Here is a 22,348-nt window from a genome sequence, read left to right as displayed (position 1 = left end):
TCCTTACTGCGATACGGGGGGGGTGAGGCATCGGTTCCTTACTGTTGCCAGGGAGGTGATGATTTGGTGGCATCAAGGCATCAGTTCCATGTGACGATGTGGGGCCGATAGATTCGGGAGATCACCCACATCAGGTATTGGCTCCGCGATGATGGAGCACCGGCGTCAGTGAAGTCGGGGCTGCGGTGCGAGTCAAGCGATGCGCCGTGCTCTTCCGTCCATCAATTGCGTGTCTTTTGCTTTCTCGCCCTAAGTGCGCCGGGTATGCCCAGACGTGGGTCCGGGGCTCACTGTGCCACTGGAATCAAGCTATCCTGGCTGAAGAGGGGTGAAACCCCGAAACCGGTTCTAGGATGTTTGTTTCAGGTCCAGGGAGAACCTGGTTTGGCAGTTCGGAATGGACTGTTCCCATGAGGCAGAGGGTCAAGACTGATTTGCATATGGCCAGGTCTGACCTGGGGTGGATGGTGAGCAAAAGAATGTTGGATTTAAGCCAGATCTCTTGACTGAGGGTGAATGTTTTGATCCATTCTGCATTCTGTCCATCAATTGTGTGTCTTTTGCACAGGGAAGGTGAGGCAGATGTTCCTTATTGCGATGCAGGGGGGTGGGGGGTGAGGCATTGGTTCCTTACTGTTGCCAGGGAGGAGATGTTTTGGTGGCATCGAGGCATCGGTTCCATGCGACGATGTGGGGTCGATAGATTCGGGAGGCCACCCACATCAGGTATTGGCTCAGCGATGATGAACCTCCGGTGTCAGTGCAGTCGGGGCTGCGGTGCGAGTCAGGGGATGCTTTGTGTACTTCACGAGCAGTGCCCATGGCTCCGGTGCAGGTCGCGGCATCACTTGTCGGTGTCAGTGTTGCTATTTCCCACTGTGGTAGCTGAATCAGCAGTTCCAGGTGCAGGAGGACAGGGGAAACAAAGTCTTTGTGTCCCAGAGACTTCAGATCAGGAGGCAAGCTCTACACCAAGCCTTTGGAGAGCTTCTTCAAGCAGGATACACACACCAGTTAAGGCCAACCCCACACAGCACACAGCATAGGAGAAGTACTTCTCCTTCAGCTTTCACAACTTTTATTCTTGGCAGAGGTTCCTCTTGAGCCCAGAAGTAATCTAAAGTTCGGTGGTCTGGACCCCAATATTTATACCAGATTTCCTCTGTTCTCTGGTGGCAGAGAGTATCTTAGCTCATTTCAAACCAGTTCTGTCCTCTCTGGTCCAGCTTCCTGGCAGGAGGTGGAGACAACATTGTGTAAGTCAGACAAGGCCTATTCAGGGCCTATTCATGTGCAAGGAAATCTCCTCCCACTACTCTAAATGCAGCCCAGGTCTATTCAGCCCAGACCTGACTCATCCAGGAAAGACAAGACACACCACAACCTCAGTGAATGCACATCCCCAGTCCCAGTCTCTCCAAAGCCAGACAGTCAATCCACAACCCAGCAGAGGCACAAAGGAAGGTTAAGCAAGAAAATGCCTAAAAGTAATTGTAGAGAAAATGGCCCCTTACAAAAAATGTAATACAGTCGTTCTGGAAATAAAAATCAGTTCCATAAACAGATTCAATTATCAAAGTTTTCAATTTTATTACTACAATTACAAAAAAAAGTGAATTACCCAGCCAGAATAATTTCAAAAACCAAAGATAAAGAGAGCAAAAAACAATGAACTAAGACAAACAATGAGCAAAACAACTGTTTATTTCGGTTCATTCAGTCGCACTTTATAAATATAAAATCAAATCAAATCATATGCCTATCAGGTCTCTTAAAAACCTAATTTAAACCTCCATCAAATGTATCATCACTTTCTGTAAAGCAATCAAACATAACAGTGTGGGACATGATCTAAAATGACAATATTGATACTGACAAGCTACACCAATTTATTCTGGTATGAGACAAAATTAATAAGAAATCAAGAAGAGATTAAGACGTTTTTGGTTTAAAAAAGGTAAGGCCTTGGATTTTCATTTTTTCCAGGGTTGATAAGAATGGAAGCATTTCATTAAAAAAGTACGCAATTAGTTTAACAAATATGGGGTAAAGCAGGGCAGTTCATCATAGGTACTGAAAGAAATGTTCATGACATACTTATAGGATAATCCTATGTACAATGACTCTCAATGAACGTAAGTTGTGTAGTGAGAGGTTTTCCTGAAAACGCGGAATGGATCCAGCACTTCTGGACCTATATTGGACAGACCTGCCATAATGCATACATGATTGTTTTCTACGTTTAGGTAGGCCCAACATGACAAGTGTGGTATTACATCAGCCATGTTCGTCTGATCTTTGCTCTAGAGTATAGATGTATAATTTGGAGTAGAATCAGACTGTACCACCTCTTTTCTACCAAACGTAGATTAAATCCCTAAATATTAATTCTTAACCCAACAAATGTATCAGCTTGTTCTCCTATTTGGTGTTAGATTGTAATCAGATAATTACACTATCATCTTTTCTTTCACAGGCGCAGAATATCATTTAATCAGTTTCAAATGGATCAGCACTGTAACAATTTATTTTTAGTTTGAACATATATTCATGTTATTCGGCCATGTGCATGCAATTGTTTTCCCTCTAAATATTTGTAGCAAACACACAGATTGCTGACATTGGTCAGAATTTTAATATAGGCTCCAGAATATCATGCTACCAGAATATTGGGGCCTTATTGTCGAGGACCAAACTATCGACAGGAACAAGAGTAATATACATATAGGTATATATAGATTTGATTACCTTCACATATATGCACCATGACAATATATATGTAGTTAATTTGTCGCAATACGAATGCTCAGAAGTGCAAAGCCCCCCAGCCACTCCACTTATATCTTGCTTCCGTGTTGTACAAAGCAAGACACAAATGAATAGTAACCAAAGCATTTTTATTCCTATGTTTTCAGATTTTAGGGCAAAAACTCTACAGTGTTTTTTGAATGCCAGCCAACCATTTCGTTGAAAACAGGTAAAGGTCTAGGTACATTTTCTTGATATAATCGATTATTATTAGCTTTTCATATGGCGGTTTGTTGCGAAGGTTAATTTTCTCCAAGGAAGTCAAACATTGAATATTATTTATTTCTACGTCAGTAGAATATAGATTTACGAACAATGCATTAAATTGAATATTGATACATGTGGGTATGCAGGTATGCATCATTTTACAATGGCAACTAATTTCCTTAGAAAAAGAAAGAGAAAAATAGAATGTATGTATCATTGAAAGAATGTGTTCTCCTTGCAGTCTCTACCACAAAATGTGCTATATCCAAATACCCATAACTAATTTTTCTTAAATACACATGGACACAGAAAACAAGCACATCTGTTCCAATTTTAAGAATAAAAATGGTTAGAAGTAGGCTAAATCTCTCCTTACTTTGACAAGTAATCAAACTTAAATTCAGGGATAACTTTAAGCTACAAAGTACCACTAACTGAGTGAGGAACTCACTCTTCATCTGACGTCCTAATCTGCTAAATCCACGTTTTGCAAACATCAAAACCCAGTACACCCCCAAATCCAAACTTAAGGATTGTGCATGTAATTGAAGGATGCAAGTGATGAAAAACTGAGCAAAATGTTTATTTCAAACCCCGAGTGTGTCATGAATTCCCTTTTAAAAGAATTTACACATCTACAAAACATATGACAGACAGTCGCAGGTGAATCGCTATAGTCCCAGTAGTCACCGGAGTCACTCAAAAGCAATTGTGCATATTCGGACACAGTAATAAAAAAATACGAGCCTCTGTCTTGTGTATTCACGATTCAAACCTATTCCACTTTTATAAGTTACAAATTAGCTTATATTTTTTTCTATAAATGTCTAAATTCGAATCAGCCTACCATTGTCCTCTAATCTTAACTAGCTCTTCTTTCAGGACAGGACATGCCTTTTAATTATTAGTGGTCCCAGTCCAAATAAAGAGATCCATTCACAAATGCTGTGAACACGTGCTGCATTGCATACATGTATGAAATAACATTAAAGTCTATCCTGCTGGGTTTATCACTGGTGTAAAGAAGTAGCAAACATGAATTGCTTTCCATCTAGAGTGTTTTAAATATGATAAAGAATTGAAAGTGTCAAACATCCTGCTGATTGAGTGCATATAAAGTGAGTGAGTGATACTCCTATGGGTGGAGCCAAAACCAGTATGCATATTTTGAAGACTTGGTAACAAAACTTCTGCTGCACTATCAAGCCCGAACTTTAAAATCTGTACCTAAGTCTTCTACCTTACACAGCACCTTGGAACGGATCACTGACAGAATATCGACCAAGAAAATATTGACCTACAGGAATATCGAAGGCAAGAATATCGACATCCTATCGACAAAATGGTAAGTACAAAAATATCGAAAAAATATATAGATGTTAAAAATATCGATGTTAAAAATATCGTTTTTTTCTGTAAAAATATAAATGTAAAATAAAGTAAATAACACTAATAAATAAAATAAACATAGTTAAAAATATCTAATAATGTTTAAAATTAATAAATAATACATATATAATAATAATACATTAATTAAACATATACAGAAAATATATAATATATACATACTTAACAATAAGTTGTAATAATTATTTTATTAATTTATGAATTAATACAAAATATTATAAATTACAAATACATATACAAACATAAAACAAAAACATAAATAAAAAATAAAGAATTATGTTTAATAAATAAAACAAATTAAATATACTTTCAATATTTTTAAAATTAATTATATACTACATTATCTAAATTTATACAAAAAAAATTAAATAGCTAAATAAATAAAAATACTATTCAAAATCCATAAGTTAAAAAAATACAGTAATAAAAATGTTGGATAGCATAAAACTTAAAATTACCATTCCCACTCCACAGAGCGCAACAGTATAGACACCGTTGTATAGCGTAGGGGTAAAAATTACTATTCCAACTCCAGAGAGTGCAACAGTAGGGAAAACGTTGGATAGCGTAGAAGTAAAAATTACTATTCCTACTCTAAAAAGTGCAATAGTAGGGAAAGCGTTGGATAGCGTGGGGGTAAAAATTACTATTCCAAATCCAGAGAGTGCAACAGTAGGGAAAACGATGGATAGCGTAGAGGTGAAAATTACTATTCCCACTCCAGAGAGTACAACAGTAGAGAAAGCGTTGGATAGAGTAGGGGTAAAAATTACTATTCCAACTCCAGAGAGTGCAACAGTAGGGAAAATGTTGGATAGCGTAGGGGTAAAAATTACTATTCCAACTCCAAACAGTGCAACAGTAGGGAAAGCGTTGGATAGCGTAGGGGTAAAAATTACTATTCCATCTCCAGAGAGTGCAACAGTAGGGAAAGCGTTGGATAGCGTAAGGGTAAAAATAACCATTCCCACTCCAGAGAGTGCAACAGTAAGGAAAGCGTTGGATAGCGTAGGGGTAAAATGTACTATTCCCACTCCAGAGAGTGAAACAGTAGGGAAAGCGTTGGATCGCGTAGGGGTGAAAATTACTATTCCCACTCCAGAGAGTGCAACAGTAGGGAAAGTGTTGGATAGCGTAGGGGTAAAAATTACTATTCCCACTCCAAAGAGTGCAAAAGTAGGGAAAGCGTTGGATAGTGTAGGGGTAAAATTTACTATTCCCACTCCAGAGAGTGCAACAGTAGGGAAAGCGTTGGATAGCGGGAGGGTAAAAATTACCATTCCCACTCCAGAGAGTGCAACAGTAGGGAAAGCGTTGGATAGCGTAGAGGTAAAAATTACTATTCCCACTCCAGAGAGTGCAACAGTAGGGAAAGCGTTGGATAGCGGGAGGGTAAAAATTACTATTCCCACTCCAGAGAGTGCAACAGTAGGGAAAGCGTTGGATAGTGTAGAGGTAAAAATTACTATTCCCACTCCAGAGAGTGCAAAAGTAGGGAAAGCATTGGATAGCGTACGGGTAAAAATTACTATTCCCACTCCAGAGAGTGTAACAGTAGGGAAAGCATTGGCTAGTGTAGAAGTTAAATATAACATACTCATAAATAATTGTTGTAACTAAAATTATTAAAAATGTAATTTTTAAATAACTCTACATCACTTGCAAATACTAAAAACATAATTACAATTGAATAATTAATTAACAATAAAATAACAATAAATACCAATAAATATTAATTAATAAATATAAATTACCAAATAATTAACTAATACAATATCAATTATCAATTAAAAAAAAATAATTACCAATCAAAAAAATTAATTAACAATTAAAAAATGTACTTGCCAATTACAATCCTTAATTACCAATTAAAACAATTAATTGCCAAATAAATAATTTAATTACCAATTACAAACCTTAATTACCAATTAAAAAAATAATTACCAATTAAAATAATTACCAATTAAAAAATATAATTACCAATTAATTAGAAATAACATAATTATCAATACCAATCACACATAATTTATTACTCAATTACAATTAAATATAATTCCTACTCAATTCCCCTATAAACCCACAACCCGCTACAGAACTTAAACGCTAAAATTAATTAAAACTAATTTACAATTACTAAAAATTAATAATTAATTTACTATAATAAATTACTTCCCACCCTATTCCCCTATAAACCCACAACCCGCTCCAGTACTATAACATAAAATTCAATTAAAAATATTATTTTTAATATATCAAAAATAGTACACATATAATTTAAAACAAATAAAATACTTAACAAAAAATATTTAACACATACATATAAAATACATAATAAAATACATAACAACAAACTAATATCGATATTATTAACATCGAAATTAGTGACAACGATATATTTGATATCGATATTACTAACTTCGATATTACTTACATCGATATAAAAAAATTAGGGTCGATATTCTGTCCAACGATGTTCTTCACCTCGATATTCTTCCCCTTCGATATTTTTGACTCAATATTACTGTAGGTCGATAATAGGGAATCGATATTTTGACTGTGCACCCCTTTGAACAACTTCACACCATTCTTTTCACTGAAAGTAAGATACAGTCAGAGTAAAACCCCTATATAATAAACCACATCAATGTACCTGAACTGAAAAGTTAGAAATGCTGCATAATTGAAACCACATATTACTCGACCTCTATGAATCCATACGGACAACAATGAGAAATGTTTTGTGAATTATGCTTAATTTACAAAAGAATAAGTGCCAATGCCCAAAGCCCTGCTCAGAGGTCATAGTCTTGTGCAGTGAAATGTTGGCGAGCTGAATACCAAGGCGTGTAGTCGTGAATCCACTTTTTGCCTTTTAATCCACCACCAGACATTCCCTGCCCCTTTATCTCACTCATGCATGTTCCTGCTTTCTACCTAAGTGATGGGTTGTCCATCTTTCTTTGCCTCCTTCTTTCCCCTTTGTGTGTTTTTCTCTCTGTTGCTCTTTGTAAATGTTGGATGGCGAAAAGTAAGTGCTGCTTCTCAACAATTAGCGCCGGTGGAGCCAACCTGCAACCATTGGATCAAATGTAGGTAATTCGTGACAGCCCCCGCCCCCTTCCTGCTTTGCTGCCTCCTTGGTTTCTGAATTGTTTACCTGTTATTCTGTTGTTGAGCTCAACCTTCTTTAAGTCATCTTTGTTAGACTTTCTTCAACTTGTTCAGTTTTGTACTACCTTTGTTTTAATTTCTGTTTGTTTTTCCCCCTTTTTGTTTTCACACCGTTATTCCTGCTGCATCTCCTTCCTGCCTGCCCCGGCCCTGCCCTCTACCTCTCAGTGCACCTTCCTCCTCCCAAGATCTACTTAATGGAGGCTGCAGCATGGCCACGCAGCAGGGAGCATTTACTGTATCCCAGAAACGTTTTTGCAGAGATGGCCAAGTTTTCCCATGCTTCGGCCTGGAGCCTCTTTTTGCGTGCAACTATAGCTAATTTGTACTTGCTCCGTAGGGATTTAATAGTTGATATATCTTGCGGGGACTTAGACAGGGCATGCTTTAATAACTGTAATGCTTTAGTGCAAGTACCGTCAAACCATCCATTTTTTTGCTACCTACTGTTCCTGGGTACTGAGTTAAAAGCAATTTAATGGAGTTTGTAATACAGCAAAGATTTTCGGTCACTATATTTGGGGCGATTTCATCCTTGAGGCAGTTGGTTATTTCCCTACAGTTAGAATCTATTATTTTCTGCATAGTCGTACGTAGATCCACACCCGTCCATGTAATTCTAACACTGTTTGCTCTAGAGGGGTCAATATTATTTGCTAAATCAAATGCATCCTTCCTTTGGCCCCAGAAGAAAAACAATAGTGTAAGTAAGTTATGGTCACTAAATATGGAGGGAATCACACTAAGATTACCACACACACAAATAGCTGAAGCAGACACTAATAAATGGTCAATGATAGAATACAAGTTTCTCCCCAGGTCAGACTCACTGGCCGTAAAGATGGAGTCGAGTGTGTGTCCTGTGATGTGTGTGGGGATGGTGACAATTTGGCTGAGGTCGACATTGTTCATGATTTCAAAGAGGTTGGCGGCGTTGGTGTCATTAAGGCAGTCAAGGTGAAAATTGAGGCCCCTGAGGAAGATGTGGTATTTAAAGTCAGTGGCTAGCGGGTCGATGAAATTGGGGATGGCATCCAAGAAGCTTTGGTGAGGTCCTGGAGGTCTATAGGCAAGGGTGGCTCTGATGTTGGTTTTGCCATCAGTATGAAGTTAGAGTTGAGGTCGTCCATGTTCGGGGTAGTGCCGTCTGAGGTGGTGGTGCAGTGGATTATCTCTTTGTGGATGGTGGTGATTACACCTCTGTATTAGTTAATGCAGTCTTGGAGTGCTATCTTGTAGCGTTCGGGCAATGTTGAGACAATGTCGGGCGGGGATGCACAGTTGAGCCTGATCTCGTTGAGGCAAATGATGTCGGGGGTGAGGGAGGGGATGGTGTCCCAGATCTCAATGGTGTACTTGCAGAGCGATCAAGAAGAGTAGGAGTGGTGGAGTTGTTCTGAAGTGGTTGTGGTCAGCGTGGTGGTGGTTGTCATGTGTGCGTGTGCCCCGGTGTTGCAGTAAATGAGGTAGTGCTGGCAGGAAAATCTACTGTGGATCATGGAGCAGTGCAGCAGCAGTTGTTGTTGCAGGGTCCGGGGCTCTGAGCTCGGCGGCAGTGTATCTGCAATGAGCGGGACAGCCTGGGTCCCTGGCAATGGGTACGGTCCATAATCAGGAGGGTGCAGACGGGCTTGCCTTTAGCCCACCATTGGTGTGCCAGAACACCATAAAACAAATCCTAAGAATAAATCAACTCATAAGCACATCCAGTCCTCCACAGAGAGACAGTCTCAATCCTTTTTACAGTTTGCAATCATTGAGGGCTTTTGCTAATATTGGAGCCACATTAAATGCATTAGTTGTCATACTTACTAATTATTGCACTCCCTAAATACATTAAACTCCACCCCCATGGCCCGTTATTATCTCCAAGAAGCAAACCGTGCATTATGATACAATTTTATGAGCAGATTATTTTTTTACATTTCCCTATAAATCAGATAAACTGCGATTCCTTGTAGTTTTCAAGCAGTAAAAACAGCACAGGGTTAGATTCCTGATGAGTAGAAAAAAGTAGCAATCTCTAATCTGCTTAAAGCAGAGTCTCTGACTCATCACAATAGTTTCTGGGTTTTCCTTATTTGACAAAGAAAGGGCTAAATACCAGGGCAGACATGTGTGGCAATAATGGACAATCCTGAGTGTTCCACGCACTAGTCTGCAAACTTATGATCTCGTGCTATTTGTCATAACGGAATCGTTCACGTGAGCATATGATGCAATGAAAAAGTTTGCAAACAGTAAATAAAACAAGAATCAAATTATTTTCTCATGGCCGGTCTGAGTCCTTACACATACCTTACAGAATGCTCATTAGAGGTATATTTCAGCAGGGAATCTTTTATCAGTCAGAGATGGCGCTGCCTTTTTTAATCCTACAGCCCAAACCATTTTTGCAGGGATTTTCATGACTACGTTTTGAAGAGATATAAACGTATAATGTGCAAAGTTTGTAAGATCTTTTCATTAGTTTTTAATAGGACTTGTCACGATATGCTGCATAATCTCAAGAAGGCATGAAGGGTCATTTAGGCCCCAGCAAGTGGTTCACCAGTCTGATCTGGTGGAAGAAACAAAGCTTCCACCAGCTCCACAGCAATCCCGCCTTTATATTTTTAATTCCATGTCAGTCTGATGGGCATTTATAATGAAAGTAGCACCCCCAACATAGCAGGAGCCATTTTGGAACCTTTTGTAGCGCCAAGCAAATATATCATGTTGTCGTGGTCCACTCTGATTTCCTTTCTGTTTTACAGAAACTAACTCCTAAAGTGGGTGTTTCTTTTGTGAATCCAAAAAAACAATCCTGAAGCACAGGGAGCTTTCTCTGATCCAAAGGGAGGGCCTTCCGATGTTCATACACCAATGGCGTTTTAGTAACTGGCTGCCAATCAAAGCTTTCCAACAGTGCAGCTGGACATATACTCTGGATCTGATGCCAGGAACCAGGACGTATACTCTGGATCTGATGCCAGGAACCAGGACGTATACTCACCCTCCTGTAAATAAGAAGGAGCAGCTCCGGGTTTGGCAGGCTGAGAAACTGGACAATTCACCACAAACCTCACTTTCTATTTCATAATCTCTTCATAAAATCCTTAAGAACTTCTCACTAAAATGGATCCTTAATGAATGGCTAATATCTCATGGCCTTATTTGCTTGAGAATCAGCCCAAACCTGGAGTATTGCCAACCTTCTTATTCCCTCTGGAGCTTCTCTCCATTTTAGCTTCTTTTGTAACATCAAGTATAAAGAACAGCCCTGATGTAACTGAAGGCCCAGTTGTGCCGATTCGAGAGAAAATAAAAATAATCAGAGGATAAGTCACGCTGCAGAGTCAAAAGAAAAAAAGTGCTTTTCACCATACCTGAAAAGATGACACGGACAACTATAGAACTATAGACACACTTCAAGGTGCTCGCTATGTGTAAACACTGCCTGTTTACCCTCAAGGTTCTTCCTTTCTTATTCAGATGACGTTCACCCACAACGATTCAACTCAAGGCTTAACACGGTTTAGTTCACATCTCATATATGCTGTCAAAATGGTGGCGGAAGGCAGGCATTTCTTGGTGATTAGCCATTCTGGGGAAGTCGCTAGAGAAGGGGGGGCCAATCGGCCCCCACGCAAGCATGGCGGGGCCCGGCCCCTCCCACACCCCGTTCCTTTCGGGGTCGCTTGCCCCGCGCCCTCACCCCGGAAGTAATTGTGCACTTCCGGGGTGAGGGGGCGGGGCCGCGGCGGCGAAAGGGTTAAAAGCCTGGGGAGCACGGGAAGCGGCCTCTTTGTGCCCGCGCTCCCAGGCTCGCTCCTCGCCCCACCGTGGGGCTGTGTAATTTTCTCTTTTTTCCTCCTCTGCAGGTGCTCACCGGTGGGAGACGCGATCGGCAGTTGTGTCGAGAGGAGACCAGTGATTCGGGACATAAGGACGGTCGGCCGTGTTCTTTGTATCCCTTTACAGATTCTCGGGAATTGCACAGCGAGCTGCCGGAGGCGACCAGAGGCGGTGTTCGGCGTCTCAGCACGGAGCATTTGTGGGGGACGCCATCGCGACGCTGTGAAGGAGAGGCACGGACCATTTGCTGGGCGCGAGTGAAAGGCGGTGTTCGGTTTCGTTGACGGATCGGATACGTGTAGGTGCGTGACACGAGGTATTGTGCGGGGCGGGTGGGGCTCGACTAGCGGTTCAGGAATCGGCCTCACGCAGCAGGGGTTGCATGCGGTATACGGGCAACGTTGCTACGAAGCTAAGCAGGGCCAGCTATGGCAGTGAGCGGATGGGAGACCAAAGGGTGTTTTTTGCATAACAAAATCGAGCACTGAACAATTTCAGGGGTATTTTGCTATTGAGAAGGCACATGTATATCGTGGTGTGGACTAGCAGATAGAATAGCATGCTTGTGAACCGGTGTTTATCTTGCAGGGTGTTTTGTAGCAATACAGCTGTATGCTCACACAAGTGGGATAGATGAGGGTTTAAATGTCAAGTTAATGCTATTTATATACCCTGTATGGGTGTTGTCTAGCAGTGCTTTCTTTATGCTGTTACACTGGCCTTCAATGTTAAACGTATAATATTTACATATTCTTCCAGGGCTTCTCCTATTTCTCGGGGTACACCTATAGATGTATACATTTTGCACTGGTACGGTATGCCCAGTATCTTTGGCCATGACAGATGTTTTGCTTGATACACCATCCACCCAGAATTTACAGTATGTGTTGGTGTTGCTCATGACCATATTGTGTTTTCCTTCGTTGGCACTCGTGCCCAAGTTCGTAGTTAATTTTAATGACAAGAGGGAAATTGCATGTCTGCGGTACAGCAGTTACAGGCTATGCCTATGATAGGGAACATTTTAGTTGCTACGTGTCTTTCAATGAGATTCAACATCGTGTTCCACAGGGCTGTTAATCCGGATTGGTGTATGTATTCACAACTGTATCTCTCACACACACACACGTGCGCAAGCGCGCACAGCCTTTCTCGCCTCGGAAGGTTTATGATCATTGAATCTCCAAACAGACTTCTTCTATAGAGGGAGAGACGGACAGGCATATCTCGGGCTACGTGTGTTTTTTATTTACAGATATATCACCCAGGCATAAGTTGCTGGTTTGTAGCACATTATTGAATTGTGTCATTGCAGATCGCTGGGAGGGTTCCCACTGTGGCGCCTTCTTATACTTCTTATATTGCACACAGAACATACTTGTCACGTCTGGACATGTACGCACACACCCGGAAGCCATGCTATAATTATTATAATTCCAACCAATCATCTTTTCAATGACCAATAACGCGCAGTGATTCATGCCGGCGCGCCGAGTGTAAGGGTTTAGGTTTGAGGGTACTCCCTGTTACTTGGGTATCTTCTTGGTTAATAGAGCCGCCCGTAGCCTACTGACTGGAGATGTGTGCAGGTATGCGTTGCTTGTGCACACCTGTGTAAAGTATGTATGCTCATGTATTGTGTTGCATCTAAATGCAATGTGAGGGCCTTTTAGAATTATGAGGGCTATCAAAGTTCAAGCTGAGCAGTTCGTGCTGCTGCCCTAGGACCCTGGATACCCAGGCTTGAATCCTAGCCTTGGTGATAGACAACATTGTGTGATTCTGGGCAAATCACTTGATCGCTATGTGTATAATTATGTGTAAAAGGTATTTTGTGTAATCCCCAGGTGATGTACACGATCTTGTAGATGTGCAGTGCCTTTTTTGCTTCACAGTTAGGTTTGCGCCGTATAAAGAAAATTCCTACATTCATAAAACAAGTATTACAAAGCGAGATCGACTGGCTTTGCCGGTGCCTGTTACTAATGCCAGGAAGCAGAGAGGTTAAGCTGGCTTTGATGATGCCAGTCTGGACTTGTGGCCCATAACACTGCGTTTATAATTGTTTAAACCGAATTGTCTCTGCAAGGGCCAGGTGCGCCTCACAAACATCATTGTCATGCGCAGGCAGGGCTGTTGGGCAGAGGCGAACGAGAACCCTCTAACCACCTAATATTGCTATACGAGTACTGGTAGCTTGCAGACAGCAGGGCATGAGTTGAATGGTGCAGTAGGTGCGTCTTGTATAAGTTAAAAACAGATCTGCTCTGAATACACAACTTAAAGTAATCCGACGAGGGTTAATGCTCAAGGAGTTTGATGCATAGAGCACTGCCTATGGACAGGATGAGAAATGCACAGTGTGATGTTAATGTCCTCTTCCCCTATCAGTGTCCTTACATTGCCATGATTCTTACCCTTTAACTATTGCGATCCTGTAGCGCTTTGGTATATGATATCGCCGTGATTATAATAGATTGAGCCAAGGACACCATTTAAATGTTAAGTTCCCCGCCTTCCTCATGCGGGTGTAAGGAGGTTGGGCAGATATATGCTATGAGGTTGATCTATGGGTTAGGGACTGTCATTTAGGCCCCCACCCTTCCTTTCTCATCGGTATGGAATAGCATTCTGCCGTGGAGTGTTAGTTAGTAGAATTTTACGAACTACAACAGCAGCAAGTCCATGGTTTTGTTTTCTTGCTCCGTTTACTGGATGGGACTGGCCCAAAGCTCAGGATGGCTCTTGTATTCATAGTCGAATGTGGCTCATTCCTAGGGTGGGTGCGTCATGTGGTTATCTCATGAACATCCAACTCTTCTCTTCTGAACCTTATGCATTACTGAATGCAACGAATCTCAGGTGATTATGACTTCCAGGGCTTGGCCACTGGGACCGAAAAGGGAGTCCTCAAGTGGATTCTTTAGTGAATCTTGAGTGAGAATCTGGGGTGTTGCCACTCTTGTGGTCGGCATTGCTTACATTTTGTTTGTAGTGTTCCTCCTTTTCCTTGAGAGGATTTGTAGGTGATCCAGAAGGCCTTTAAACATTGATCTAGCCAGATCAGGGAGCCAAATTATGTGAGCATAGTGCGAGAGAGTTGACTGACATTATAGGGGGCGCACTGCACCAGTCTAGGCGACCCTTATTGACGGTAGGTTAAAGACAACCTTATTAGAAAGCTATCCTAGTGGTAGCTGTGGAGAGCAGCCGTCAGGCACAGGCGGCTAGGGAGGTAAAGCAGCTGGTTTTACCAGTCTAAAAATTCTCACGAGTGAGGAAATTAAAGTAGTACCACACCAGGTGGATATAGATATAGATATAGGTATTTATTCTAAACACTTTCCTCGGGTCCCTTTAGGAGGCTACGAGGCAAAGAACCCTGTTTTGTCTGAATTACTTACAGTTGGTTTATAGTGGTACTCCTTTTCATTGAGATGCTCTGTAGATGGTGCTAAATGCTTTAAACATTGACCTAGCCAGATCTAGGAAATGTGTAGCACGAGTTACCAGGCACAGTGCGATTTAAGCCTGGTTACAGTGGTAGAAAACCTTTGACGCCCCCGGACCAAGGTAATGCTACTTACCAACGGTAACATGGTAAAGTGGCTACGTAAGGGATATATCTATCAGGAATATTGACAATGCTAGTTCTGGGTCCCCTGTGTGCACTTGCGTGTTTACTTAACAGCATGTGGCACTTAATTCTTCCCCCCCGGTTTTATTGCCTAAGTAAGTCAGCCGTACCAAATGTCAGCCAGGAAATTGCCATTCCATAGTATGCCTGTTAGTTTCAAGTAATTTTCTCAGAGGACATATAGCATGCAAAGGACTCACTATAGTAGAGTGGATCTAAAGAGGAAGGTCGTGACCATGCCTAAATCCCATCTTTGTTACTGCTGGTGCTCTTATATGGGCAGGAGGGTCGGACAGATTTGCATATGACCAGGGCTAAACTGGGGGAGGCAGAATGGTTTAATGAACGGTAACACATTAAACCCTGATCTGTTGAAACTAATGTTGCGTCATGATTTACAATAGGTGGCGGTATACTATGAATGGATTGGAAAATCATGTGTGGCAGCTGGAGGGCCACCTGTTACATGCAACTTGTTAAGGGAATGATGCTCAGTTTGGTATCATAAGAATAATATATATAGGTTATGGTTGCCCCTTAGTTATATTACGCGTTACCACTGTCAGCCACGGTCGAAGCCAACAGTCAGGCGCGAGGGGTTCGATACTTAGAATACGTATATCTCATCAAGTTGTGATTGGGTGGGTGCTAATCCAAACAGATTGTTCCTTTTAAACTGATATCCTAATCATCCTTAAGGAGTCATGAGGGCGCTATGGTATTCACTGGGGACTCCAGGCTTTGTGTCACTGCACTGCACACTGGGTAGTATTTGTTAACGAAGGCCATTTTACAGGGCACTCTTCATAACACTAATCCAGTCACGCTACAGGGGACACAAACTGAGGCTATGCTCAACACTTAGTCGGAAGTGTTTAAGAGTATGCATCTGACGCTAATCGTATCTCAAACGTAGCAAGTGATGGCAATGTAAGATTAGCACGTGTACAGCAGTTATCGCCAGAAACACTAATGGTTTGTGTGGTTATCTTTTACATTTATGTATGGCCGGGTCCATGGTGGATATCTGGAGTGCTCCACATCACAACAGCTGCTACAGGTGGACAGCCCAAGGGATGCTTACGTCAGGTAGAAGATGGCAAGCAACAACGCAAGTGTGATGGGCGAGCGATCAAAAGACACAGGAGGTGCCAACACGGAGTTGATTGTTTTGGTGTGTAAGCCCTTAATTGGGCTGGCGGCAGTAATGTAGCAGGATGTTGCTTCACAAAAAATGGCAGTATTTGCCTTAACAGGAAATTGTATACCTACAGTAACGGCGCCTGTGCACGCAGGGCCACCAGTGTCAGCATGGTATATGCATAGATCACCAATTGGTAGTGACAACGGTAGAGATGGGACAGTACACAAGGGTGTGCATTCCTGGCCTCGGCAACCCCGGGAATGATAGGCCTATGCAACGCCTCATTTCCCCTGTTCAGGAAGCGGGGACTTCCATAGTAAAAGTAGTACCATACACTTAACACTTTCCAGAGTGTAGTGGCTAGGTGTGGATGGTTAGCAGACTGTACAGTATGCCAGTGGGAGGGGTAGAATGATAGTACCAGGATACCCCCGATCACAGCATCTGCAGGGATCCTCGATAGGCGTGCCCCCACACCCTCCTGCATTATAGGACATGGGGTAACGATGATAGGACCCAGACTGCACCATAAGGGGGCAGTTTTCCCCAGGCTGCACGTACAAGGGGGGGGGGACTAGGCGAGTGCACGGAGTCACTCGGTGAAGAATCACTCGATAAAGAGGATCAACACTTGGTTTGAGAAATTAGTTCAAACACCTTAATTGCCAGTCGGCTGATAATGAAGAGTGGACAATTATTGGAGGGGTTGTCTCTACTCACAGGGTGGGGGGTCCAGTTGACAGTCAAGGAATGTCCTAAGGATAGGGAACAAACTAGCAGGGGTAGAGGGTTTCTTGATTAGGAAGATATGACCTTTCAATGGAGGCGGTTGGGGGGGGCCAGATAGTCGGTCAACTACCTGGCCTGTGGCGGTAAGGTCATTAATCGGTGAGCAGCATTTTAAGGTCCTTACGGGGGGGCGGACCCATTCACGAAAGGGGCCGCCCGCGGGAGGGGCCATTGGTCTCTCTCAGAACTTCAGGGGCAGGATATGATATCCCGTATTTTAAAGGGTGCGGGGGAGGGAGTCTACGCTTTCCTCAGGCTGGTAGCCACCCCTCACAACACTATGACGTCACTAAGGTGCGCGAGTGTCTGGGCCCTCCTGTTATGGTTAAATGGAGTTCAGGGAGCGCACGTGGGCGAAACGTGCCCTGGGTTGCGCATGCGCATCTCGAACGTGAGAGCGCAGCTGTAAAAGGATCTGACACCGGTTGGCGACCTTGCCGTACGACTTTATTATTAGAATGCAGTTTAATTTTCAGGATGTTTAGATTCGGTTAGGAAACACGCTGTACTAGATATTTGTTAAGGTTAGCCCATCATACCATGTCGAAACGGATGTCAATCTAATGTTCTGAAATGTGCATTTTAATAATTGTCAGAAATGTTTATTTTATTAAAGTTTTTGATTTGTTTTTATATTTTAATAAATACGGCCAGGGGGGGGCCCTGTACCCCCTGACTTCCAAAGACCCCCATGTGTTGACTGGTTGAATGGGGTAATTCAGTCAGTGTGTTAAGGGGGGAGGTGGCCGGCAGTCCAAGACCATGTCCCGCTTGCCTCCATGTTGACCTGGATTTTTTAAGGCAGCTAACATAGAGATCTTGACACCCGAATATCCATGCAGAAAGGGTACAACCCTGCCCTTTCCGTGGACATCACCCAGCCCTTTATTTGTATCCTGAGGCAACTACTGATTGCCGGTCTGGGGCATTTTAGAAATGTAATCACCACAATCAATAATTATTTAAAGATTTTAGTGATTTTGAGTGGAATAAATAATTTTCTACAATGAGCTTTTGAAATTCACAGTTTCATGGGGCTGTCAAGCGCGGCTGCTTCTTAATGACATGACATAAGCAATTAACTTTACATTTAGCACTGTGCATTGATTTTAGACCTAAAAAGACTTAACATTATTAAAAATGATGACTGGATACTCGTGACGCGTGGAAGCAACACGTTCATCTTATGGACTGGACAAGGCATGGAACCACTAGAACTTACCTGCTTTGTCAATCGCTTATTTTCCTGCAGAGCTGTATATCACCTTCAGCTTGATCCTAAAATAATTACATAAAACAATTAGTAACATTAACTAAGTGATGCAAAAAATATGCATTTCTTTGTGATTGTATTACAGGCTTCCATATTGCATTTGTGCTCGTTTTTGGTAAACCCATTATAGTGAGACTAAAGTCAACAAGACTAAGTGTTTTATTAGAGCGCAACATTCATTGGAGCGTTAGTGTAACAACTTGGTGTGGACTTTGAATAGATTCTTTAACATACTCAGGGCCTCATCTACAAGAAAATGATGCACCGTGCTGTGTCATTTTCAAAAGCACCGGGATGCGTCGTATTAACATTTTGCAAGGATGTCTGCGCTGCAGGGATGATTTTGTTTGTGGGGAAAGGGATACCTTTCTGAACAAAAACAATAATTAATGGCATTTTCCTCTTTCTATGCATGCTGCAGAATGCAGCACTCATAGAAAGAGGAAAAAACAAGAAGAAATAAAAGTATTTCTCCTAGTTGAGCCATTCCTACGCCTTTCCTGGGGAGGCATGGGATTCTGACGCATTCCCAGGTTTACAAAATGTTGGCAATCTGAGAATGAGAAAGCTCCATGGATCTTGCGTGGGAACACACACAGCAACACCCATGGAAAGCCCCTTTCACACAGAGTTACGCATGAAAGGGGCTCATATTTACAAGGCAATGAAAAGTCATGCAGGGTGACTTTACATGGCCTTGTGTATATGGGCAAGCCCATTGCGCTGCCAGTGTGTCAAAAAGAGTTACACACCATCGTCGCAATGGGCCTGTAAATAAACCCCTCTGGGAATTAGACAGATAACCATCAGCAAATTACATGTACAGAAATAGCTGTATGAGAAATACTTATTCCATCAAGTGACCCTACAGATCACAATCCTTTAAGACTCTGAAGCAAATCTTCGATTATAAACACTTCATAATGCACAATCTGTTTCAAGGTTAGTGTCATGGTAGAGAATTAATTTTAGTGGGACTCAAGCTTGCCTGAATGCAAGCGGAAGAAGACTGTAGGGCAGTCAGAGAAGCATCTCTTCAGTTACATGATGTTTTTTTACATCTGGATTTTCATACTGCGTCAGAGAAACAGGCCTACTGCTTACAATATACATAGAGCATAATTGGGCTCCACCCCTTTCAACCACTGACCTTGTTCAACCAGCCATTTTCTTCCATTGGCATTGATGGAGAAAGGTTTCACTCGTGAAGAGACTTGCTGGGATTCAATCCTCTTGAAATAAAACGTAATGCACTAATAAACATGTTTTGTCTTACTACTAATGCACCTCACGACATTTCTAGTATCTAGGGGAAGCTTTCCTATGTGCCTTTACTAACTGTAACTCGAGTGTCCTAAAATGGGCGGCGCAATGTGGGAACTTTTCTGCGCATGCGTCTGTCACATTCACGTGATGTGACGTATTCTCTGCTTTGGTGGGAAATCTTTGCTTCTGCGCACTAGAACTAAAGATGGCTGCTCTATGTTTTCACATGCTAACGCTTGCATTGCTGCTTTTACTAAATTGTTTGTTCTGCTTAATTCCTAATGCTGTAGTTAAAATAAAGTAATGGGAATAGAGTAGAGATAAGTGGTATACAGTGCATTCATGTATTCCTTTTTCTAAAATTGTTCTTTTTGATTTTGCTATTAGCTCGTGTTTGGACCAATCAAGAACAATGTTGCTCCATTTTGGGTCCCGCAACTGCGCATGTGCTGAAATCCCCGAGTCCACAAGCCATGGCATTGAAACCCTGCCAACGACCTAATGAACCTCCCAGAGGAAGACAATTTGATAAATTGTTTAACATTGTATTTACTGTTAGAACATCCATTGTTGGGTGGAATAAAACGCATGGGAAAATAAAGTTATGGGCGGGAAAGATATTTTGCATTATTGAATCAAGTGACCTCATAACTGGTATGGTGTGATGACCTCTCCTCGCCTTTTGACCAATAAAATTGAGGGAATACACAAACTTGCAACATTGGGGGGTGGTACACTGCCCTAGAAAATGGTGGATCTAAGGTAGGCTTAGCTAGCTAGTTTGTCCGACTTGTCCGAATAGCTGACCTGTCACTGACCCAACGCACTCAATAGGCCATCGAGAACAGAGGTGCTGGCGGAGCACTCTGTCAGAAGAGTCGATAACCCAATTGGGGTTCTGTGAAGGAGTTCGATAACCCAATCGGAGTCCGACTGTTAGCTGCAGAGAGGGTTGCAACGCTGGCGTTGCATTTTAGCTGTGGGTGCCGGTCCTGACCTGCGGTGGTCCTGTCCTGATCCAATTTGGTTCGTACTTGTCCTGATTCTGGTCTGCACCTGTCCTGTCCTGTTGGCACCTGAACTATCGGGGGTCCTGTCCTTTATCCCAGCCCGTGGCCAGGGTTGGTCTTCACACCATTCTAGGTAAATATAAATCAATGTCGGTATGTCATTGTATTGTTTCCCTTTTCTTTCCCTCCCTATGTTTCAATGCTTAAAGAAAGTCCCGTAATATTTTCACATCATCTTGCTTTGATTATATTCTTTCTAATTGAACGAGCTTTAATTGAATTGGTATAGACTTTGACATTTAAGAATTTACATAAAGTGTTTAAAGCTTTCCCGAGTCTGTGGTTATTTTATCAATGAAATGTTTATTACTGCCTATTATTCTAACACCCTTGATCCCTTAGGTCTTTAGGTACCGGTGACAAGGATTGGTAAGTCAAATGGTATTGGTCCTAAAAAGGTTAATTAAATTCTAGTTAAGCGTAGGTTTACATGTTCGAAGTGTGTATGGTTTTTTATGGGCCCAGGTGAGTATGGTAAAACGAGCAGGTGAACCAGCGCACTATTAGCATCAGATGCCTCTTCGCTAAACCCAGAACAGTATCCATTTCTCACCTAATTCTGTTAGGTGTTTGGGTGCATCCATCGGGCTCCACTCGAGTGCTTGCATTGAACTTCACGAGGGGCTACTTCACAAATATAGACCTCTGTCAGCTCCTGCTGGCTCCCTCTCCTGTGACTTGTTGTGTTCCCCTTCTTCATTCCCTCCCACCACTCCCTCTGCTTCTGGGCACTGCTCTTTTCCCCACCTTCTCCCCACTGGTATCTCCCCTGCCCTTTTCTCCTTACCCTGTGTGCTTCTCATTCCCTACATCTGCCACCCTCATGTGTCTCTCTCCCACCTCTCCCTGTCTCTCTTGTGTGCTCCTGCTTCCCCACCCGCCCTCCTCTTCTCCCTGCACTTCTGAGAAGTGCTGCTGGGACCAGGTATTTTCTTCACCTTTCATAGACTTAAGGCAAGGCTACATTGAAAGCTCTCTTAGCTTTAATAATTCCCTCTTTTAGGGCCTCAGCACAAGAAAATGATACAGCACTGCGCCACAAGCCATTTAGCTGTGCTGTGCTGCGTCATTTTCACAGCACAGGGATGCGTTGTATTAACAACAATATGCTGCATCCCTATACTTTCCCCTGGGCTGGTTCACAATTGTCTGCCATGTGCCATCACAGGCACTCTTGCGTCATTTTGCAAGGGTGCCTGCACCACGGGGATGATTGTTTTTGTGCAGGAAGGGTCACATTCCTGCACAAAAACAATCATTTAATGGCATTTCCTCTTTCTATGCATGCTGAGGAACTCAGCATGTAAAGAAAGTGGAAAAATGGCAGAAATAAAAGTATTTCTCCTCGTTGCACCATTCCTATGCCTCCCCTGGGGAGGTGTAGGATTCTGATGCATTCTCAATTTCACAAAATGTTGTAAATCTGGGAATGCGGCAAGTTCCATAGAAGTTGCGTGGGAACACCCAAAGCAACAACCATGGAACGCCACTTTCTCACAGAGTAATGTGTGAAAGGGGCCCAAATTTACAAGGCAATGAAAAGCCACACAGGGTGACTACATGGGCTTGAAAATATAGTGAGGCCCATTGCGCCGCCGGTGCATTAAAAAAAGTGAAGCACCAGCGGCATAATGGGCTTGTAAATAAGCCCCTTCGTTTCTATGTCAAAATAAAGTGCAGGGAAACTTTTTTTCATATATGTGCATTTGTGAGTAGAGATGAGCCACTATATAAGCAAT

At 42.3% G+C, this 22,348-nt stretch overlaps 1 protein-coding gene across 1 annotated transcript in view; it reads right to left on the bottom strand.

The window, feature by feature from the left end:
* The window catches only part of CDH20 (cadherin 20), a 1,157,650-nt gene that overhangs the window by 574,922 nt on the left and 560,380 nt on the right, over nucleotides 1-22,348 (bottom strand). The window contains exon 4 of the mRNA XM_078685760.1: nucleotides 18,223-18,278. The gene's annotated coding sequence lies outside the window, so the exon portion shown is untranslated. The remainder of the gene's footprint in view (nucleotides 1-18,222; nucleotides 18,279-22,348) is intronic.

Source organism: Lissotriton helveticus, chromosome 4_1 (genome assembly GCF_964261635.1).
Source record: "Lissotriton helveticus chromosome 4_1, aLisHel1.1, whole genome shotgun sequence".
Lineage (NCBI taxonomy): Eukaryota > Metazoa > Chordata > Amphibia > Caudata > Salamandridae > Lissotriton > Lissotriton helveticus.
Note: the sequence above shows the minus strand (reverse complement) of the source record. Positions and strands in the feature narration are given on the sequence as shown.